At 35.5% G+C, this 19,590-nt stretch overlaps 1 protein-coding gene, 17 non-coding genes and 1 pseudogene across 18 annotated transcripts in view; 18 read left to right on the forward strand and 1 right to left on the reverse strand.

Annotated features, from left to right (window-relative positions):
* The window catches only part of LOC125835628 (uncharacterized), a 201,324-nt gene that overhangs the window by 157,662 nt on the left and 24,072 nt on the right, over nt 1-19,590 (reverse strand).
* LOC125838742 (U1 spliceosomal RNA) lies at nt 117-274 on the forward strand. The gene has a single exon (XR_007443600.1). It is a non-coding gene; the product is annotated as a U1 spliceosomal RNA (small nuclear RNA).
* Nucleotides 920-1,036, forward strand: LOC125838868 (U5 spliceosomal RNA). The gene has a single exon (XR_007443624.1). It is a non-coding gene; the product is annotated as a U5 spliceosomal RNA (small nuclear RNA).
* Nucleotides 1,666-1,827, forward strand: LOC125838757 (U1 spliceosomal RNA). Its single transcript, XR_007443602.1, has one exon. It is a non-coding gene; the product is annotated as a U1 spliceosomal RNA (small nuclear RNA).
* Nucleotides 2,657-2,817, forward strand: LOC125838736 (U1 spliceosomal RNA). The gene has a single exon (XR_007443599.1). It is a non-coding gene; the product is annotated as a U1 spliceosomal RNA (small nuclear RNA).
* Nucleotides 3,400-3,516, forward strand: LOC125838765 (U5 spliceosomal RNA). The gene has a single exon (XR_007443603.1). It is a non-coding gene; the product is annotated as a U5 spliceosomal RNA (small nuclear RNA).
* LOC125838834 (U5 spliceosomal RNA) lies at nt 4,358-4,474 on the forward strand. The gene has a single exon (XR_007443617.1). It is a non-coding gene; the product is annotated as a U5 spliceosomal RNA (small nuclear RNA).
* On the forward strand, nt 5,211-5,371 carry LOC125838663 (U1 spliceosomal RNA). Its single transcript, XR_007443588.1, has one exon. It is a non-coding gene; the product is annotated as a U1 spliceosomal RNA (small nuclear RNA).
* On the forward strand, nt 6,680-6,797 carry LOC125838772 (U5 spliceosomal RNA). The gene has a single exon (XR_007443605.1). It is a non-coding gene; the product is annotated as a U5 spliceosomal RNA (small nuclear RNA).
* On the forward strand, nt 7,893-8,053 carry LOC125838814 (U1 spliceosomal RNA). The gene has a single exon (XR_007443614.1). It is a non-coding gene; the product is annotated as a U1 spliceosomal RNA (small nuclear RNA).
* LOC125838846 (U5 spliceosomal RNA) lies at nt 8,488-8,604 on the forward strand. The gene has a single exon (XR_007443620.1). It is a non-coding gene; the product is annotated as a U5 spliceosomal RNA (small nuclear RNA).
* LOC125838792 (U5 spliceosomal RNA) lies at nt 9,704-9,820 on the forward strand. Its single transcript, XR_007443608.1, has one exon. It is a non-coding gene; the product is annotated as a U5 spliceosomal RNA (small nuclear RNA).
* LOC125838668 (U1 spliceosomal RNA) lies at nt 10,791-10,951 on the forward strand. The gene has a single exon (XR_007443589.1). It is a non-coding gene; the product is annotated as a U1 spliceosomal RNA (small nuclear RNA).
* LOC125838858 (U5 spliceosomal RNA) lies at nt 11,308-11,424 on the forward strand. Its single transcript, XR_007443622.1, has one exon. It is a non-coding gene; the product is annotated as a U5 spliceosomal RNA (small nuclear RNA).
* Nucleotides 13,255-13,372, forward strand: LOC125838821 (U5 spliceosomal RNA). Its single transcript, XR_007443615.1, has one exon. It is a non-coding gene; the product is annotated as a U5 spliceosomal RNA (small nuclear RNA).
* LOC125838721 (U1 spliceosomal RNA) lies at nt 15,033-15,176 on the forward strand (annotated as a pseudogene).
* On the forward strand, nt 17,315-17,475 carry LOC125838701 (U1 spliceosomal RNA). Its single transcript, XR_007443595.1, has one exon. It is a non-coding gene; the product is annotated as a U1 spliceosomal RNA (small nuclear RNA).
* On the forward strand, nt 17,914-18,030 carry LOC125838840 (U5 spliceosomal RNA). Its single transcript, XR_007443619.1, has one exon. It is a non-coding gene; the product is annotated as a U5 spliceosomal RNA (small nuclear RNA).
* Nucleotides 19,435-19,551, forward strand: LOC125838779 (U5 spliceosomal RNA). Its single transcript, XR_007443606.1, has one exon. It is a non-coding gene; the product is annotated as a U5 spliceosomal RNA (small nuclear RNA).

The following is a 19,590-nucleotide window of genomic DNA, read 5'->3' on the forward strand; positions in this document are numbered from 1 at the left end:
GAATATATTACATTACCAAATAGGAGAAAACAAGCACAAAAGTCTCTCACCGGTCTACACAAAGGAAAACTTGGATTTGGATAGATATAAAATAATAGGAAGGAACAATAAGAAACATACTTATCTAGACAAGGTCAATAAGTGATCAATAAAATCTATGGCCTAGATTGGTGACTTTCATTGCACTTTAAAAAGGTACATGCTTAAGATTGGCCCAAGTGATCGAGCCTACGTTATAATTTGTGATAGTGGGGTCTGCCATCGCATGATCCTATCCAATTCTTAGACAAAATTTTCTTGATTTGGTAAACATATGTTAAAATGGGGTAACAATATTTTTGATTTTCCTCATCATTTCTCTATCTTCCTTCCAAAAAATTTATGTTTGAGGATTTATAACTTTGTCTAATATGAGAAGTTTTTCTCTATTTTTTTGACAAGGTCCTACCAACGCACATCGGAACCCCATTTACAAGAAAATTATATTGTATATATAATGTTAAATTATTAGTTTTTCGTATGTATGATAGGCAATGAATTCTCTTGGCTTATTCGTTTGTTTATTTCTTTCAAGTTTTGATTGTCCTTAATAAAAATCCAGACTCTGCAATTCAAGTATTCAAGAGTACCAAGTACAAAACATCCTATGCTACATTTCATCGATTAACTTGTGACCATATATTTCTCCAGAATCACCAACAAACTGAAGTGAAATCAAATCTTAAATTAATCAAACAACAAAGTATACAAGAAACATGATGATTTTCGATCGAATTTAAAGGAATGATGAAAAAGAAGAAGCAGAGAGAGCAATTCGAGAATAAAAAGAGTGTAGAGAGTACCACATTGATAAAACACGAGTAAATACTAACTTTGTCCCAATATAAAAGTGAAGCACAGATATGCAAAAAAATCACGCAGCCACGCAGTGAGCACAAAGCGAACTATTCTTTCGCCTTTTACTAAAGAATACCGTGTGAGCGCTGCAATCAGTGGCATATGCTAATTTTTTGAGGGGTTTTCTTCTTTAGAGTACCCCAACAATTCTAAGCTCAATATTTTTTATGCTTGTCTCAAAATTTGAGCTGCATTACAAAAAATTCAAAATTTGGTCCACCTTATAGAATTAGTTGAAGTGCACATAGGCCAAAGACATCAAAATCACGGTTGAATGAGAAGACGAAAAAAAAGGAAATAACATAATGGAAGTGTTCGGTAAGAAGAAAAAATGTTTTTCATGAAAAATATTTTCGTCCAGAACACACCCTATAAGTTGAGCAACTTTTGCAGTAAGCATAGTTTTTGTTAACATCAGTTTCTACACAACACCTTTAATCTCAGTGTTAACATCAGTTTCTACACAACACCTTTAATCTCAGTACAATTAGACACTTGACTTTGTCACTAAAATTGGATTATGTGATTTACTCAATACCCCGGAGAGGTAATCCGCAGTAGGCAAGCCAGGTACGACGAGCTCGATCCAGAAGACAAATCCGTTGCTTTCGCTGGCAAGGGATTTCGAACTTGAGACCTCCAACATGGAAGTCCCAAGCCCAAACCACTAGGCCTCCCCGAAGTGTATGATTTATTCAAATACTGAAATTCATAAGGGCTTTTTGATCTTATTTTAATTTTCCCATGAGTATGGTAAAAAATTGTTTGTTGTCTATCTGGTTTGCTATTAAATGGAAAAAAAAAAGATCCATGGCCTAGGTTTGTGACCTTCATTGCACTTTGGAGGGGTGCTTGCTTAAGGTCGGCCCAAGTGGTCGAGCCTACGTCATAATTTGTTGCAGCGGGGGCCTGCGTGCGCGCGGCTCCTACCCAATTCTTCAAGAAAATCTTCATTCAATTGGTACCTGTATAATCATTAGTTTGAGCAATCACTTGGCTTATTGATAAAAAAGAGCTTTCATTCAAATGCCACTCTGACCCCTCAACATCTTCCTTCTATGTACTTAAATAATTGATTTTTCTTCCCGAGCTGCGGAATTATCGAGTTTGATCAATATAGTTTCATACTTGCTTGTAACTCGATATAATAGAGTTTGAGCCAAAACTATTGAATCTTGACAATGCCATTATTATAAAGGTAGCCCCGCCATGTAGGGGTGCCCGCCATAGGTCAGCCCAAGTGGTCGAGCTTATGTCATAGTTTGTCGCAGTGGGGGCCTACGTTCATGTGGCTCCTACTCAATTCTTAAGCAAAATTTTCTTGTTTTGTATTTACTTTGTGTTCTTGTAGCCAAACAGTGAGCTGATGAATGCTTGATCTTTAAATTTTTTCAACACATAGAATGATTTCCCAGTGCACATTTTAAGTTGGCATTTTTGTTAACATCATACGGTACCTCATAAAATTAGTCGAAGTGTACACAGATCAAAGACATCACAATTGGATGAAGAATAAAACGAAAAGGATCAAATAACATTATGGAGTTGTTTGGTAAGAAGGAAAGTGTTTTTCATGAAAAATGTTTTCCTCTCTACCGAACACACTCTATATAAAGATTTGTTTGTTGTCTATCTAGTTTGCTATTAAATGAAAAAAATAATAAAAAAAGATGAAGGGCAATATATCCCTCATCGATTGACACAAAGAAAAAAGAGTATTAAGATGGGTATAAAATAAGAGGAAGCAGCAACAAGAAACATACTTACCTGGATGGGGTCAATGGGTGATCAATAAGACCTATGGCCTAGGTTTGTGACCTTCATTGCACTTTGGAGGGGTGCCTACCTAAGGTCGGCCCAAGTGGTCGAGCCTACGTCATAATTTGTTGCAGCGGGGGCTTGCGTTCGCGCAGCCCCTACCAATTTTTAAGCAAAATTTTCTTATTATTGTTTTGTGTTTTTTTATAGGCCAGCCATTTGACTGATTTATATATATTATTAAGTACTTTTATGTTATAGTTGAATTGTATACTTTAACTATTTACATGGACAAAAAAAAGATGAGAAATTTTCTCGAGCTACGTAACTAATGAGTCTAGCGAATAATATCAGAACATATTAAGAGTATCTTCGGATTGCTTTAGTCCAATAACATACTGATGCTTCCATCAATGATTTTATAGATTCTTCTAAGGAGTGATAAAATCTTAGCCTGAGATACAATGTTCCATACGTTACTCGATCCCCATTATAAAACTATATTTTTCGGACTCCAAAAAAAGAAGAAGGTGACTTGCGCATTTGGAGGATCCAACATGGGTCTGGTGCAACAGCATTTTTGGAGAGTCCAAACAACGTCGATTAAAGTAAACCATAGAAGATGCAATTTAAACGAAAGCGGCTGTTTTTTTCTTTTCCAATACCACATTGATAAAACACGAAGCAAATACTAACTTTGTCCCAATATAAAATTGCAGCACAAATTAGATAAGGAACTCACGCAGCCACGCAGTGAGCACAAAGCGAACTATTCTTTCGCCTTTTACTAAAGAATACCGTGTGCGCGCTGCAATCAGTGGCATACGCCAATTTTTGGAGGGATTCTCTTCTTTAGAGGACCCCAACAATGCTAGTTTTAACCTTTTCTATGTGTAGAATTCATAGTAACATATGTTTATATTCTGATATTATAATATAGTAACACTCTTTGTGAAGGGTAGATAAAAGTTTGCGTAGTTACTAAGTGAATAAGACTTTTTCAATTTCGAGATTTCTGATTAAGGGTGGAGGAATATATTTTTTGTTCATCCAGAAGGACAGACAAGAGGGAAATGATATAGAGGAGCAAATTCTAGTTGTGAAACAAAAAAATGCAAACAGAGTTCTCAATTATTTTTTGAACACATGCAATAAATCTCTCAACACATAGTGAATTTAGACTAAAGCTACTGCTTGGCCGAACCCGTAAGCTACACATTGACTCTGATCGAACATAGAATTAGTTGAAGTGCACACAAATGTGTCAAGAAACCAGTAAACATATAATTGTATCCTTTCACTATTTACATGAAAATGATGAGAAATTTGCCTGAGCTGCGGAACTAAAGAGTCTATCAAGAGCATCATCCTTCACTATACACTTACAAAAACACAACCTGCATTCGAGTTCAGCTATTCAAGATGCTCAGTTCGCGACATTTTATCCATCATCTTGTGAATTTATATCTCCTTAGAATCATATCTTAAATTAGTCGATCGAGAAAGTATACAGCATGACAGCTTAAGTAGTTTCTATTTGAAAAAACATGTTAGATTTTCAATCATAAAGTTACTGAAAAAGAAGCAGAGAACAATATTATAAAGGAGTGAGTGAGGTTAGTACCACATTGATAAACAACGATTAAATACTAGCTTTATCCCAATATAAAAATGCAGCACAGATAAGTGAAAGAACCTACACAGCCACGCAGTGAGCACAAAGCGAACTATTCTTTCGCCTTTTACTAAAGAATACCGTGTGTGCGCTGCAATTAGTGGCATATGCCTATTTTTTGAGGGATTCTCTTCTTAAGAGGACCCAACAATACTAGTTTTAACCTTTTCTACATGTGTTCTTATATATAGTGGTAACTTTTTTGATATTTTGATATTATAATATAGTGACTCTTTACGATGGGTAGATAAAAACTTGTGTATTTCGAGATTTCTGATCAAGGGTAGAGGAATATATATTTTATCTTCTGTAAGGACTGACAATAGGGGAATGCAATAAATCTCTCAACACATAGAGAATTTAGACTAAAGCTACTGTGTTTGGCTGAACCTGTACGCTACACAATGACTTTGCCCGAACATAGAATTAGTTGAATTGCACACAAATGTCTCAAGACACCACGGTAATAACAAGAAAAAAAAGCGAAAAGGACGATATCAGATTGCCCAGTGCACATTTTAAGTTAACATCATATGGTACCTCATAGAATTAGTCAAAGTGCACACAGGTCAAAGACATCACGGTTGTAGGAAGTGTAAAACGAAAAGAACAAATAACATTATGGAGCTGTTCGGTAAGAAGAAAAAATACTTTTCATGAAAAATGTTTTCCTCTGTACCAAAAACACCCTATAAGTTGAGAAACTTTTGCAGCAAAGTTTAATTTTCCCAAGAGTATGATAAAGATTTGTTTGATATTAAATGAAACAAAAAATAATACTAATAAAAAGAGGAAGGGCCAATATATCCCTCATCGGTTGATACAAAGGAAAACAAGTATTAAAAAGGGTATAAAAGAATAGGAAGGAGCAACAAGAAACATACTTACCTGGACGGGGTCAATGGGCGATCAATGAGACCCATGGCCTAGGTTTGTGACCTCCATTGCACTTTGGAGGGGTGTCTACCTAAGGTCGGCCCAAGTGGTCGAGCCTACGTCATAATTTGTTGCTGTGGGGGCCTGCGTTCGCGCGGCCCCTACCCAATTCTTAACCCAATTTTTCTTGTTTTTGATGATTTATTCAGTCCAAAGCATCCTATGCCACATTTTCATCGATCATCTTGTAAGCATATATTTCTTATATCAGAACCACAACAATTCTAATTTCAATTGTTTTCACCACATGTTTCTTATTTATGTACCACACGTTTCTTATAGTTATGATTTTTAGTATTTTGTATGTTGTATGAGCTAAATTCAAGTTGCAATATTTACCTTGATATGGTTAATGGGCGATCAATATGGCTCACGACGTAGGTTGGTGACCTAAATTGCACTTTGGAGTGATGGATGTCTATTTAATGTCACACTTTGGAGTGGTAGGTTGGTGACCTCTATTGCACTTCGGAGTGGTGGATGTACATCTAACGTTGGTCAAGCCTATATTATAATCTGTCTTTGGTGACCTCTATTGCACTTTGGACCGGTTGAACCTATATCATAATTTGTCTTTGGGTGACATCTATTGCACTTTGGACGGGTGGATGTCCATCTAAGGTCGGTCCAAGTGGTCGAGCCTATATCATAATTTGTGGCAGTGGGAGCCGTATCCTAATTCATAATCAAAATTTCGTTGTTTTTGGTTACTTTTAACTCTCTCGTTGTTTCATTTTGAACCAATTGTTTAGAGTAGTAAATGATTTATCTTTTTATTTCTACTCTTACTTATGAATCTTCCATACCTTGGTTTCAAGATCCCCTTTTGTGAAAACAAACTTCTATTTTGTCTATAAGGTTGAACAATATATATACAACCACACATTAGAACAAAGTCTAATGTTATCATAAAGGGTAATTTTCATTTGCACAATTTTCAAAAAGAGTGACAAAATCTAAATGAAAGCCTACAAATGGACATTTGATGGCGAGTGTCCGCGCCATCAAGAGAACATCTTTCCACTTGTTAGAAACCGGTGAATCCGCGCCTTTTGGCTGGACTGAGGCGCATCGATAAAGTGGATTCAGGATCATAGGAAGTGACATTAATGTCTAGAAACGTTTGACAAGTTGCTGCTATTTGTCAGTTGAGAAGATCAATCTCAGATTTCAATCCATTCAATATCTCCTACTTTTATATAATACGATACACGAAAATCCTGACTCTATCACTAATCGGAATTCAACTATTAGTATTTTAATCATACGAGAAAGTATAAAGGACAAACTTAAGTCGTTTCTATAGATAATATTGAAGGACTGGCTTGTGAGTACCACATTGATAAAAAACGAGTATATACAAACTTTGTCCCACTATAAAAATGCAGCACAGATTAACTGAAATGCTCACGCAGCCACGCAGTGAGCACAAAGCGAACTATTCTTTCGCCTTTTACTAAAGAATACCGTGTGCGCGCTGCAATCAGTGGCATACGCCAATTTTTGGAGGGATTCTCTTCTATAGAGGACCCCAACAATACTAGTTTTTAACCTTTTTACATGTGTTCTTATTCATAGTAACATTTGTTTATATTCTGATTTTATAATATAGTGACACTCTTTGTGAAGAGTTTTCAAATTTCAAGATTTCTGATTAAAGGCGGAGGGGATTGATCCCACCTTTGAAAGATTGGTTTTGCTCTGTCAAAACAGCTTATCGATTTATCAAGCTGAATTGCCTTCTGTAAGAAGCTTGAATTTTTCGTTTACTCTAGTTATCAAGCTGAACTGCCTTTTGTTAAGAAGTTCATGTACTCTTAAGTCTTATTATCGACGTAATGGATTAATGCTATTTGAAAACACTTTCAATACAAAAAAGAGCTCCTTCCGGCTATACTCTAGTTGGACAGTCTTAGTTCAGTTTGAGAAGTGAAGGAGGCATGAAGAGCTAACAAAGAATTGTTCTATTTGACTGTCCGAAATATATTTTTTTCTTCTGGAAGGACAGACAAGAGGAGAAAATTATAGTTGTGAAACAAAAAAGTGCAAAATGGGTTCTCAATTATTATTTGAACACATGCAATAAATCTCTTAACACAGATTTTAGACTAAAGTTACTGCATTTGACCGAACCCGTAAGCTACACATTGACTCTGACCGAGCATAAAATTAGTTGAAGTGCACACAAATGTGTCAGGACACCACGGTAATAACAAGAAAAATAAATGAAAAGGACGAATATCAGATTGCCCAGTGCACATTTGAAGTTGGCATTTTTGTTAACATCATATGGTACCTCAAAAAATTAGTCGAAGTGTACACAGGTCAAAGACATCATGGTTGTATATGAAGAATAAAACGAAAAAAAGAAATAACATTATGAACCTGTTCTATAAGTAGGAAAACATCTGTACCGAACACGCCTTATAAGTTGAGTAACTTTTGCAGAAAGTTTAATTTTCCCAGGAGTATGATAAAGATTTGTTTGTTGTCTATCTGGTTTGCTATTAAATGAAAAAAAAAATGATAACAAAAAGATGAAGGGCAATATATCCCTCATCGGTTGACACAAAGGAAAACAAGTATAAAGATGGGTATAAAAGAATAGGAAGGATCAACAAGTTACATACTTACCTGGACGGGGTCAATGGGCGATCAATAAGATCCATGGCCTAGGTTTGTGACCTCCATTGCACTTTGGAGGGGTGCCTACCTAAGGTCGATCCAAGTGGTCGAGCCTACGTCATAATTTGTTGCAGAGGGGGCCTGCGTTCGCGCGGCCCCTACCCAATTCTTAAAATAAAATCTTCTTGTTTTGTATTTACTTTGTCTCTCATGGGCAGACCTATATATATAGGTTTACTTTAGAACCAATACCAATGGAGACACGTATAGAGTGGCAATTGTATGCACAAAACTTTGCACGTAGTGATATCTGAACTTTAAACATGAAGTGAATGATAAGACTGGAGATGGACAATCTTACCAGCTCAAACGACAAGATAGTAAACTTTATTCTTTGGATAAATATGACAACGCATTATGTTAAGAGTATATTTTGGAAAAGATCATACCAAAGCGAACAATATCAATACCAGGCCAGTTCAAATTTCCAAGACAATCGCGCAGGAGCTTGCCAAAATTGATAAATTAAATGATGAGTAAATATAAACTTTGTCCCAATATAAAATGGAAGCACAAATGAGATGAAGAACTCACGCAGCCATGCAGTGAGCACATAGCGAACTATTCTTTCGCCTTTTACTAAAGAATACCGTGTGCGCGCTGCAATTAGTGGCATACACTCATTTTTAGAGGGATTCTCTTCTTTAGAGGACCCCAACAATTCTAAATTCAATTTTCTTATTCCACATGCACATATAGTTATTGTTTTTAGTATTTTTTACTTCGTTTGTTCCTAATTACTTGTCTATTTTTGAATTGACACACTTATTAAGAAAATATTTATTGATGTAGTGAGTTTACCATTTTATCCCTATTAATCATAAAGTGGATGAATTAAAAACTTAAGATTTTCAACAAGTTCTACCTTTTCCAAAGTCATTAATTGCGGATATAAGAGGTAAAAAAAATTGTTCTTTCTTGATTTGTCAAAATGGACAAGTAATTAGGGACAAATAAAAGAGGAAAAGTGGACAAGTAATTAGGGACCAGAGGAAATATGAGCTAAGTTCAAGTTGCAATATTTACTTGGAGGGGTGGATGTACATAGAAGGTTGGTCCTAGTGGTCGAGTCTATTTCATAATTTGTCGAAAGGTTGGTCCAAAGGGTCGAGTGACCTCCATTGCACTTTGGACGAGCCTATATCATAGTTTGGTCCAAGGGGTCAAGCCTATATCATAATTTGTCGTTGGTGACCTCCATTGCACTTTGGACAGGTGGATGTCCATTTACGGCCAAGTGGTCGAGCCTACATCATAAATCATAATTTGTGGGGGGTTTGTATCCAAATTTTGTTGTTTTTGGTTACTTAATATTCTCTCGTTGTTTCGTTTTGAACCAATTGTTTAGAGTAGTAAATGTTTTATCTTTTTATTTCTACTCTTACTTATGAATCTTCCATACCTTGGTTTCAAGATCCCCTTTTGCGAAAACAAATATGTTTTGTCTGTAAGGTTGAACAATATACGACCACACATTAGAATAAAGTCTAACGTTATCAAAAAGGGTAATTTTCATTTGCACAATTGTAAAAAAGAGGGACAAAATCTAAATGATAGCCTAAAAATGGACATTTGCATAATAGGAATTCAACTATTAATATTTTAATCATACGAGAAAGTATAAAGGACGAAATTAAGTCGTTTCTATAGATATTGAAGGACTGACTTGTGAGTACCACATTGATAAAACACAATTAAATACAAACTTTGTCCCAATAAAAATGCAGCACAGATTAGCTGAAAAACTTACGCAGCCACGCAGTGAGCACAAAGCGAACTATTCTTTCGCCTTTTACTAAAGAATACCGTGTGTGCGCTGCAATTAGTGGCATACGCCAATTTTTGGAGGGGTTCTCTTCTTTAGATTACCCCAACAATTCTAGTTCAACATATTTTTTACGATTGTCCTTCTTATAGCTGTGATATTACAAAATGGCAAGAGAAGATTGAAAGTCATTAATACATAAATGTGCCTTTAACTTGATCTACATAACCTAATATATATTTGAAGCCACGTAAGATACAAATTTCCATGTATTTGTTCAACACTTTTTATGTTTGTCCTTCGTATACATTTTATTTATGTATGTCCTTCTAATACCTTTGTTTTGCAAAATGGCAAGGGAAAATTAAAGACATAATACACAAATGTGCTCTTTAACTTTGTTTTAGTTGTGTTACATAACATAATACATGTTGGACGTCACGTAAGATACAAATTTCCATTTAGAACGCCACATAAGACGTATATGTCTATTTGTTCAATCTTATACAACTTTAAATGCCTATTTGTACGTATACGAAGTTGGAGGACATAGATGTTAGCTATAAGGTCAAGTTAACACGTACGCTTATTATTAATGGAGAAGAGCTAAGTTCAAGCTCGGAGTAAGAAAATAATTTTCAAAATTTTGGACTTAAAAATTGTGAAAATCACTAAAGGTCATGTATGGAACTTGAGTATGTGACTAAGGAAATCTTTCAATAGTTTGTGCATTTTGAATTTTTCAACCTAGCTCTGCTTAGGGGTGGTTATCTCAACCCATTATGACCCGTCCAAATTTGACTCAACACACCCAATTGCCACCCCTAGCTCCCCCTTGGGACGTTATTATACATCTCTAACTAACAAAAAAAATTCATTAAAACACTATCTAATACAAAGTTCAATAATATTGTCCACTCAAATATAATGTCTATCATCCTGTTTGTTGTCTATGTGGTGCCATAAATAAAAGAAAAGATAAAAAATGAAGGGTAAAATGTCCCTTATCGGCTGACACAAAGAAAAACAAAGATCTAGATGGATATAAAAGAATAGGAAGGAGCAACAAGAAACATACTTACCTGGACGGGGTCAATGGTTGATCAATAAGACCCATGGCCTAGGTTTGTGACCTTCATTGCACTTTGGAGGGGTGCCTACCTAAGGTCGGCCCAAGTGGTCGAGCCTACGTCATAATTTGTTGCAGCGGGGGCTTGTGTTCGCGCAGCCCCTACTAATTCTTAAGCAAAATTTTCTTACTTTTGTTTTGTTTTATGTTTTATTTGTAGCCAAGCATTTCTGATATATATTTTGATCTTTGAACTTTTATATAATAGTTGAACAAATAATCTGTTAAGTTGGACCATGAAAACCAGTAACATATGTATCCTTTTAACTAATTTACATGGACTAAAAAAATGATGAGAAATCTTAGCTCTGAGATGGAAGGTTCCACACGCTACTCGATAAAAAAAGGTGACTTGTGCGTTTGGAGGATCCAACACGGGTCCGGTGCAACAACATTTTTGGAGAGTCTAAACAACGTAGATTATACCATAGAAGAAGCACAGATTGACTCAAGATTTCACGCAGCCACGCAGTGAGCACAAAGCGAGCTATTCTTTCGCCTTTTACTAAAGAATACCGTGTGTGCGCTGCAATCAGTGGCATACGCCAATTTTTGGAGGGATTCTCTTCTTTAGAGGACCCCAACAATGCTAATTTAAACCAATACATGTATTCTTATTCATAGTCTTTGTTTATATTCTGTTTTATAATATAGGGACCAATATTTGTGAAGGGTAGATAAAAATTGACTCAGTTACTAATTCAATGAGAGTTTTTCAATCAGTGTTCCATTTTATTGAACATCCTTCAAATCGAAATTTCTGATTAAGGGCGGAGGACGGACAAGAGGGAAATGATATGGAGGAGCAAATTCTAGTTGTGAAACAAAAAAATGCAGACATAGAGAATTAAAGCTACTGCGTTTCGCTGAACCTGTAAGCTACACATTGACTTTGTCCAAGCATAGAATTAGTTGAAGTGCACATAAATGTATCAAGACACCACGGTAATAACAAGGAAAAAACGAAAGGGATGAATATCAGATTGCCCTGTGCACATCTTAAGTTAGCATTTCTGTTAAAATCATATGGTACCTCATAGAATTAGTCGTAGTGCACACAGGTCAAAGACATCACGGTTGTATGAAGAATAAAACGAAAAAGGAAATAACATTATGGAGCTGTTCGGTAAGAAGGAAAAATGTTCAGTCGCTGCTCTCCACTTTTGTTCCTCCTTCACCACCCTTCTGTTCCCAATGTTTTAGCCCTAATTCAAAGTTAAGATTTCTAACAAAATAATTTTATTGTTAAACACTGGTAATAGTATTATAAGATTTAATCCTATTGTTAGATTTGTTAATGTCCATAGTGTGGGTCAATGGTATATATATATGATGGTCACAAATTTTTTTAAAACAGATCATGTGTTTGAGACAACATTTTTCAGCATTAAAATTTATCATATGAGGCTGATGAAGTATCAACTGAGCAAATTTTATGTTGGAGGCATTTGTAAAACTCAAATCACAACTTACATAAAATAAGATAAACTTGATTCTTAAATGTTTATCAAAAGCAAAATTCAACTATCTAAACCACCCACAAATTGAGAAGTAATATTTTTCAAAGTGGGGCCCAACGTTAGATTTAACTGATGGCTACGTTATATTTAGGGCAAAGGATCAAATTGAGTACTTTTTATAATACATTAAGGACCATATACATTATGTGGAATATGTTAAGGATCAAAATAAAGTAATCCCTATACATTAAGGACCATTTTGATCATTTTCTCCATATAATCTGTTAAGTTGGACCATGAAAATTGCATCCTTTCACTACATGAAAATGATGAGAAATTTGCCTGAGCTGCGGAACTAATGAGTCTATCAAGAGCATCATCCTTCACTATACACTTCAAATATGATAAAATAGAGTTGTTTGAGACCAAATGTTATAGAACCAGAAGCACACCCTCAATTCCTTCTTAATGATGGAGTTTGAGAAATTCTTTCTTTTAATTGTCAGGGCCGTCATGAGTGATATCGAAATCAATTTCATTTGGATATAATGATGGCCCTTCGGATGGGCACGTCAAGCTCTGAAGATCCAAAGTCCAAACAGCACGGAAGCCCTGAGATCTTCTAAAGATGAGTGATGCTCAGTCCAAAACATCCTTACGCGACATTTTGTCAATCATCTTGTGAAAATATATCTCCTTTTAATCACAAAGAAGCCAAATCGAAATCATATCTTAAATTAGATGATCGAGAAAGTATACAACAGGACAGCTTAAGTAGTTTCTATTTGAAAAACATGTTAGATTTTCAATCATGAAGTTACTGAAAAAGAAGCAGAGAACAATATTATAAAGGAGTAAGTGAGATGAGTACCACATTGATTAAAAACGAGTATATACAAACTTTGTCCCAATATAAAAATGCAGCACAGATTAATTGAAGAGCTCACGCAGCCACGCAGTGAGCACAAAGCGAACTATTCTTTCGCCTTTTACTAAAGAATACCGTGTGAGCGCTGCATTTAGTGGCATACGCCTATTTTTGGAGGGGTTCTCTTCTTTAGAGGACCCCAACAATTCTAGTTTCAATTTTTAAAATACTTGTCTTACAATAATATAATATATAGTATTTTATATGAGCAAAATTTGTGCTGCTTAACAAAAAATGCAAACTGCTTTTTCTGACTTAGTTTATGCTTGGCTCGTTTGATTTGGTCCGGATTAGTCGAAGTGCACATAGGCCAAACACATCACGGTTGAAAAGACATCAAGATTGGTTGTATAAAAAGACGAAAAAAAGGAAATAACATTATGGAAGTGTTCGGTATGAAGAAAAAAATATTTTCGTCCATATGGAACACATATATAAGTTGAGCAGCTTTTGCAGTAAGTATAGATTTTTGTTAACATCAGTTTCTACACAACACCTTTAATCTCAGTACAACTAGACACTTGACTTTGTCACTAAAATTGGATTATAAGATTTAGTCAATACTCTTTTTTTTTAAGACAAAAGTACTCATTACCCCCTGAACTTGAAGCTTTTTATACGGTGTACACCTAAACTAAATTCCGTTTTAATTACCCCCGAACTTGTTTATTCCTCCGCCGCGTACACCTTTTTTGTCCACCTGGCGTAGAAATTGACAACACACTCTACTAGGCGCATGAGGAAGTGATTTTTTGCCACATCACAAAGCTACAACGGTAAAAAAATGTAAAATCTCCATTTTTCTTTAATATTTGGCATAATTTAAACGAAAAATAGGGCAAAATGTAAATGAAAAGTAAAGGAAACAAAGATTAACACTTATTTGGTAAGAATTTCCAACAAATTTGAAATTCAGGAGTTCTGCGAAATCAGCCCTTATTCAAAAATAACTTTTAAACGATGAATTTTAATATTTGGCATATTTTTAAAAGAAAAATAGGGCAAAATGTAAATGAAAAGTAAAGGAAACAAAGATTAACACTTATTTGGTAAGAATTTCAGACAAATTTGAAATTTATTCTTCCAACTTTACGTTTAGAAAAACCCAAATCCAAAAGGAGTTATGTGAAATCAGCCCTTATTCAAAAATAACTTTTAACAATGAATTTTAAATTTAATAAATTTATTTTTTGCAATATTAATTTATCTAGGTGTCTATTATTTATCCAGGTGGAAATCCACATCACCACTTTTGCCAACTGTCGCGCGCGTGTAGTCACACTAGGAGCAGGTGGACGAAAAAGGTGTACGCGATGGAGAAATAAACAAGTTCGTGGGGTAATTAAAACGGAATTTAGTTTAGGTGAACACCGTATAAAAAGCTTCAAGTTCAGGGGGGTAATGACTACTTTTGCCTTTTTTTAATAACAAGGGAAACCGCAACTGCTATCCTTTGGGTGTGCACAAAGGTAATCCGCACTAGATAAACCCGGTGCGACGAGCTCAACCTAGAAGGCAAATCCCTTGCTTTCACTGGCAAGGGGTTTCAAACTTGAGATCTCTAACATGGAAGTCCCAAGCCCAAACTCCTGAGCCAGCCCAAAGGTTATGATTTACTCATTAATGAAATTCACAAGGCTTTTTAATATTATTTTTATTTTCCCATGAGTATGGTAAAGATTTATTTACTATTAAATGAAAAAGAAGAAGATGAAGTGCAATATATCCCTCATCGGTTGACACAAAGGAAAATAAGTATTAAGATGGGTATTAAAAAATAGGAAGGAACAACAAGAAACATACTTACCTGGACGGGGCTAATGGGCGCGATCAATAAGACCCATGGCCTAGGTTTGTGACCTTCATTATCTAAGGCCGGCCCAAGTGGTCGAGCCTACGTCATAATTTGTTGCAGTGGGGGAATGCGTTCGCGTGGCCCTACCCAATTCTTAAGAAAAAAATTCTTGTTTCAGATTTGCTTAGTCTCTTGGTAGGGGCTGCGCAAATGCAGGTGGGGAACTGGTAAGATTGTCCATCTCCAGTCTTATCATTCACTTCTTGTTAGTTATTGTTATCTCTTGTATTTTGATTACCTAATCAGAAATAATAAAAGATGAAAGGAAAAAGCAAAGAACTAATCCGAGTCCACAGAACACACTGTGTGTCCTTAAGAAATTTAATCCCCTCAAGTACCCGAGGTTGCAGATTAATTCTTCCCAATATAAAACGGATTAACCATTAAAGAAGTAGCGGTACCTCAAACTTCGATAATTTCAACGAACTCAAAATGACAGTGACGAATCACACACACAAACACGATCGATCGGTTTTGTTTTGTAAGAAATGTATGCACGAGATCAAGGGAAGAATTCAATGCAGAAAAATGAGAGAAAGTCTCTTTATTTATAGCCAACAAAGGGTAAAAGTCACTACTTTTTGGAAAAAAAGACAACCTTTTAGAAAGGTCACAACCCTTTGGAAAATGCACAACCTTTCAAACGATCACAACCCTTTAGAAAAGACACAACCTTTCATAAAGGTCACAACTCTTCGGCAAAGTCACAACCCTTCATTTCCTGTTCACACCTTTAAAACCCAACATTTATGGTGGGGAACTTCATGTTTAAAGTTCAGATATTCAACGACTCTCTATGATTTTAAAAAGTAACTCAAGGATTCAATCTTGCATGCCCTGTATACTTCTGCACTCAATAACCACTACGCTACGGGTCTCTATTGGTATTAGTTCTAATGTGATGATTATTAAACTTTGACCTTTTATGTGTTAGGTGAACCAACTTTGCCAAATTTGCTAGAGTTGTGGAGCTAACGAGTCTATGAATAGAGCATCGACATCGTGTGGCTTTTGATCCATAACTAACAATATCACAACATGTTAGGAGTATCTTCGGATTATTTTAGCCCAACAACATACTGATACTTCCGTCACATTGACAGACACCCAATGATTCAAAAACTTTTTTTTTAATAGACTTCTTCTGAAGAGTGATAAAATCTTAGATTTGAAAGACAAGGTTCATTCGCTACTCGATCCCATTATAAAACTATATATGTTACTCAGACTCTATAAAAGAAGGTGACTTGTGCGTTTGGAGGATCCAACATGGGTCCGGTGCAACAATATTTTTGAAGAGTCCAAACAACGTCGATAATAAGACCTACTTAAAGTAACCATAGAAGATGCAATATAAATAAACGCAACTCTTATTTTTTCCGAACTGATCAGTTGAAAACACCCTATGTGATGTTTCATCGAACACCTTGAAGGAAAAAAAATAGAGAGCATGAGTGAGTTGAGTACCACATTGATAAACAAGGAGTAAACACATACTTTGTTTATATTCTGATATTATAATATAGTGACACTATTTATGAAGGGTAGATAATTTTTTTTGTATTTCGAGATTTTTTATTAAGGGTGGAGGGCAAACAATAGGGAAATGATATAGAGGAGCAAATTCTAGTTGTGAAACAGAAAAAACAAACAGGCTTCTCAATTAATAATATGAACACATGCAATAAGTCTCTCAACACATAGAGAATTTAGACTAAAGCAACTGCGTTTGGCTGAACCCGTAAGCTACACATTGACTTTGCCTGAGCATAGAATTAGTTGAAATACACACAAATGTCTCAAGACACCACGGTAATAACAAGAAGAAAAAAACAAAAAGGACGATATCAGATTGCCCAGTGCACATTTTTTAGTTAACATCATATGGTACCTCATAGAATTAGTCAAAGTGCACACAGGTCAAAAACATCACAGTTGTATGAAGAATAAAATGAAAAGAAGAAATAACATTATGGAGCTATTCGGTAAGAAGAAAAAAATATTTTTCATGAAAAATGTTTTCCTCTCCACCAAAAACACCCTATAAGTTGAGAAACTTTTGCAGTAAAGTTAAATTTTCCCATGACTATGATAAAGATTTGTTTGATATTAAATGAAAAAAAATAATGATAAAAAGATGAAGGGAAATATATCCCTCATCGGTTGACACAAAGGAAAACAAGTATTAAGATGGTAATAAAAGTTTAGGAAGGAACAACGAGAAACATACTTACCTGGACGGGGTCAATGGGAGATCAATAAGATCCATGGCCTAGGTTTGTGACCTCTATTGCACTTTGGAGGGGTGCCTACCTAAGGTTGATCCAAGTGGTTGAGCCTACGTTATAATTTGTTGCAGCGGGGGCCTGCGTTCGCGCGGCCCCTACCCAATTCTTAAAATAAAATCTTCTTGTTTTGTATTTACTTTGTCTCTCATGGGCAGACCTATATATATAGGTTAATACTTTAGAACCAATACCAATGGAGACTCGTATATAGTGGCAATTGTATGCACAAAACTTTGCACGTAGTGATATCAGAACTTTAAACATGAAGTGAATGATAAGACTGGAGATGGACAATCTTACTAGCTCAAACGATGAGATAGTGAACTTTATTCTTCGGATAAATATGACAACGCATTATGTTAAGAGTATATTTTGGAAAAGATCATACCAAAGCGAACAATATCAATACCAGGCCAGTTCAAATTTCCAAGACAATCGCGCGGGAGCTTGACCCAAAATGAATAAATTAAACGATGAGTAAATATAAACGTTGTCCCAATATAAAATGGAAGCACAAATGAGATGAAGAACTCACGCAGCCATGCAGTGAGCACATAGCGAACTATTCTTTCGCCTTTTACTAAAGAATACCGTGTGCGCGCTACAATTAGTGGCATACACCAATTTTTTGAGTGATTCTCTTCTTTAGAGGACCCCAACAATTCTAAATTCAATTTTCTTATTCCACATGCACATATAGTTATCGTTTTTAGTATTTTTTACTTCGTTTGTTCCTAATTACTTGTCTATTTTTGAATTGACACACTTATTAAGAAAATATTTATTGATGTAGTGAGTTTACCATTTTATCCCTATTAATTATAAAGTGGATGAATTAAAAACTTAAGATTTTCAACAAGTTCTACCTTTTCCAAAGTCATTAATTGCGGATATAATAGGTAAAACAAATTGTTCTTTCTTGATTTGTCAAAATGGACAAGTAATTAGGGACAAATAAAAGAGGAAAAGTGGACAAGTAATTAGGGACCAGAGGAAATATGAGCTAAGTTCAAGTTGCAATATTTACTTGGAGGGGTGGATGTACATAGAAGGTTGGTCCAAGTGGTCGAGTCTATTTCATAATTTGTCGAAAGGTTGGTCCAAAGGGTCGAGTGACCTCCATTGCACTTTGGACGAGCCTATATCATAGTTTGGTCCAAGGGGTCAAGCCTATATCATAATTTGTCGTTGGTGACCTCCATTGCACTTTGGACAGGTGGATGTCCATCTATGGCCAAGTGGTTGAGCCTACATCATAAATCATAATTTGTGGGGGGTTTGTATCCAAATTTTGTTGTTTTTGGTTACTTAATATTCTCTTGTTGTTTCGTTTTGAACCAATTGTTTAGAGTAGTAAATGTTTTATCTTTTTATTTCTACTCTTACTTATGAATCTTCCATACCTTGGTTTCAAGATCCCCTTTTGCGGAAACAAACTTATGTTTTGTTTGTAAGGTGGAACAATATACGACCACACATTAGAACAAAGTCTAACGTTATCAAGAAGGGTAATTTTCATTTGCACAATTGTAAAAAAGAGGGACAAAATCTAAATGATAGCCTAAAAATGGACATTTGCATAAATCAGCGGTCTAAAACTAACAATATAGACCACACAAACTCTCTTTGATGGCGAGTGTCCGTGCCATCAAGAGAACATCTTCCCAATTATTAGAAACGGGGTGAATCAACGCCTTTTGGCCGGTCTGAGATGCATTGATAACGTGGATTCAGGGTCATAGGAAGTTGCATTTTAATGCCTAAAAACGTTTGAAAAGTTTCTGCTATTTGTGATCAATTGAGAAGATCAATCTCAGATTTCAATCCATTCAATATCTCCTACTTTTATATGATACGATACACGAAAATCCTGACTCCACCACTAATCGGAATTCAACTATTAATATTTTAATCATACGAGAAAGTATAAAGGACGAATTTAAGTCGTTTCTATAGATATTGAAGGACTGACTTGTGAGTACCACATTGATAAAACACAATTAAATACAAACTTTGTCCCAATAAAAATGCAGCACAGATTAGCTGAAAAGCTTACGCAGCCACGCAGTGAGCACAAAGCGAACTATTCTTTCGCCTTTTACTAAAGAATACCGTGTGCGCGCTGCAATTAGTGGCATACGCCAATTTTTGGAGGGGTTCTCTTCTTTAGATTACCCCAACAATTCTAGTTCAACATATTTTTTACGTTTGTCC

This window comes from Solanum verrucosum, unplaced genomic scaffold, assembly GCF_900185275.1.
Source record: "Solanum verrucosum unplaced genomic scaffold, falcon-dt-bn FXZP01000284.1, whole genome shotgun sequence".
NCBI classification, from domain to species: domain Eukaryota; kingdom Viridiplantae; phylum Streptophyta; class Magnoliopsida; order Solanales; family Solanaceae; genus Solanum; species Solanum verrucosum.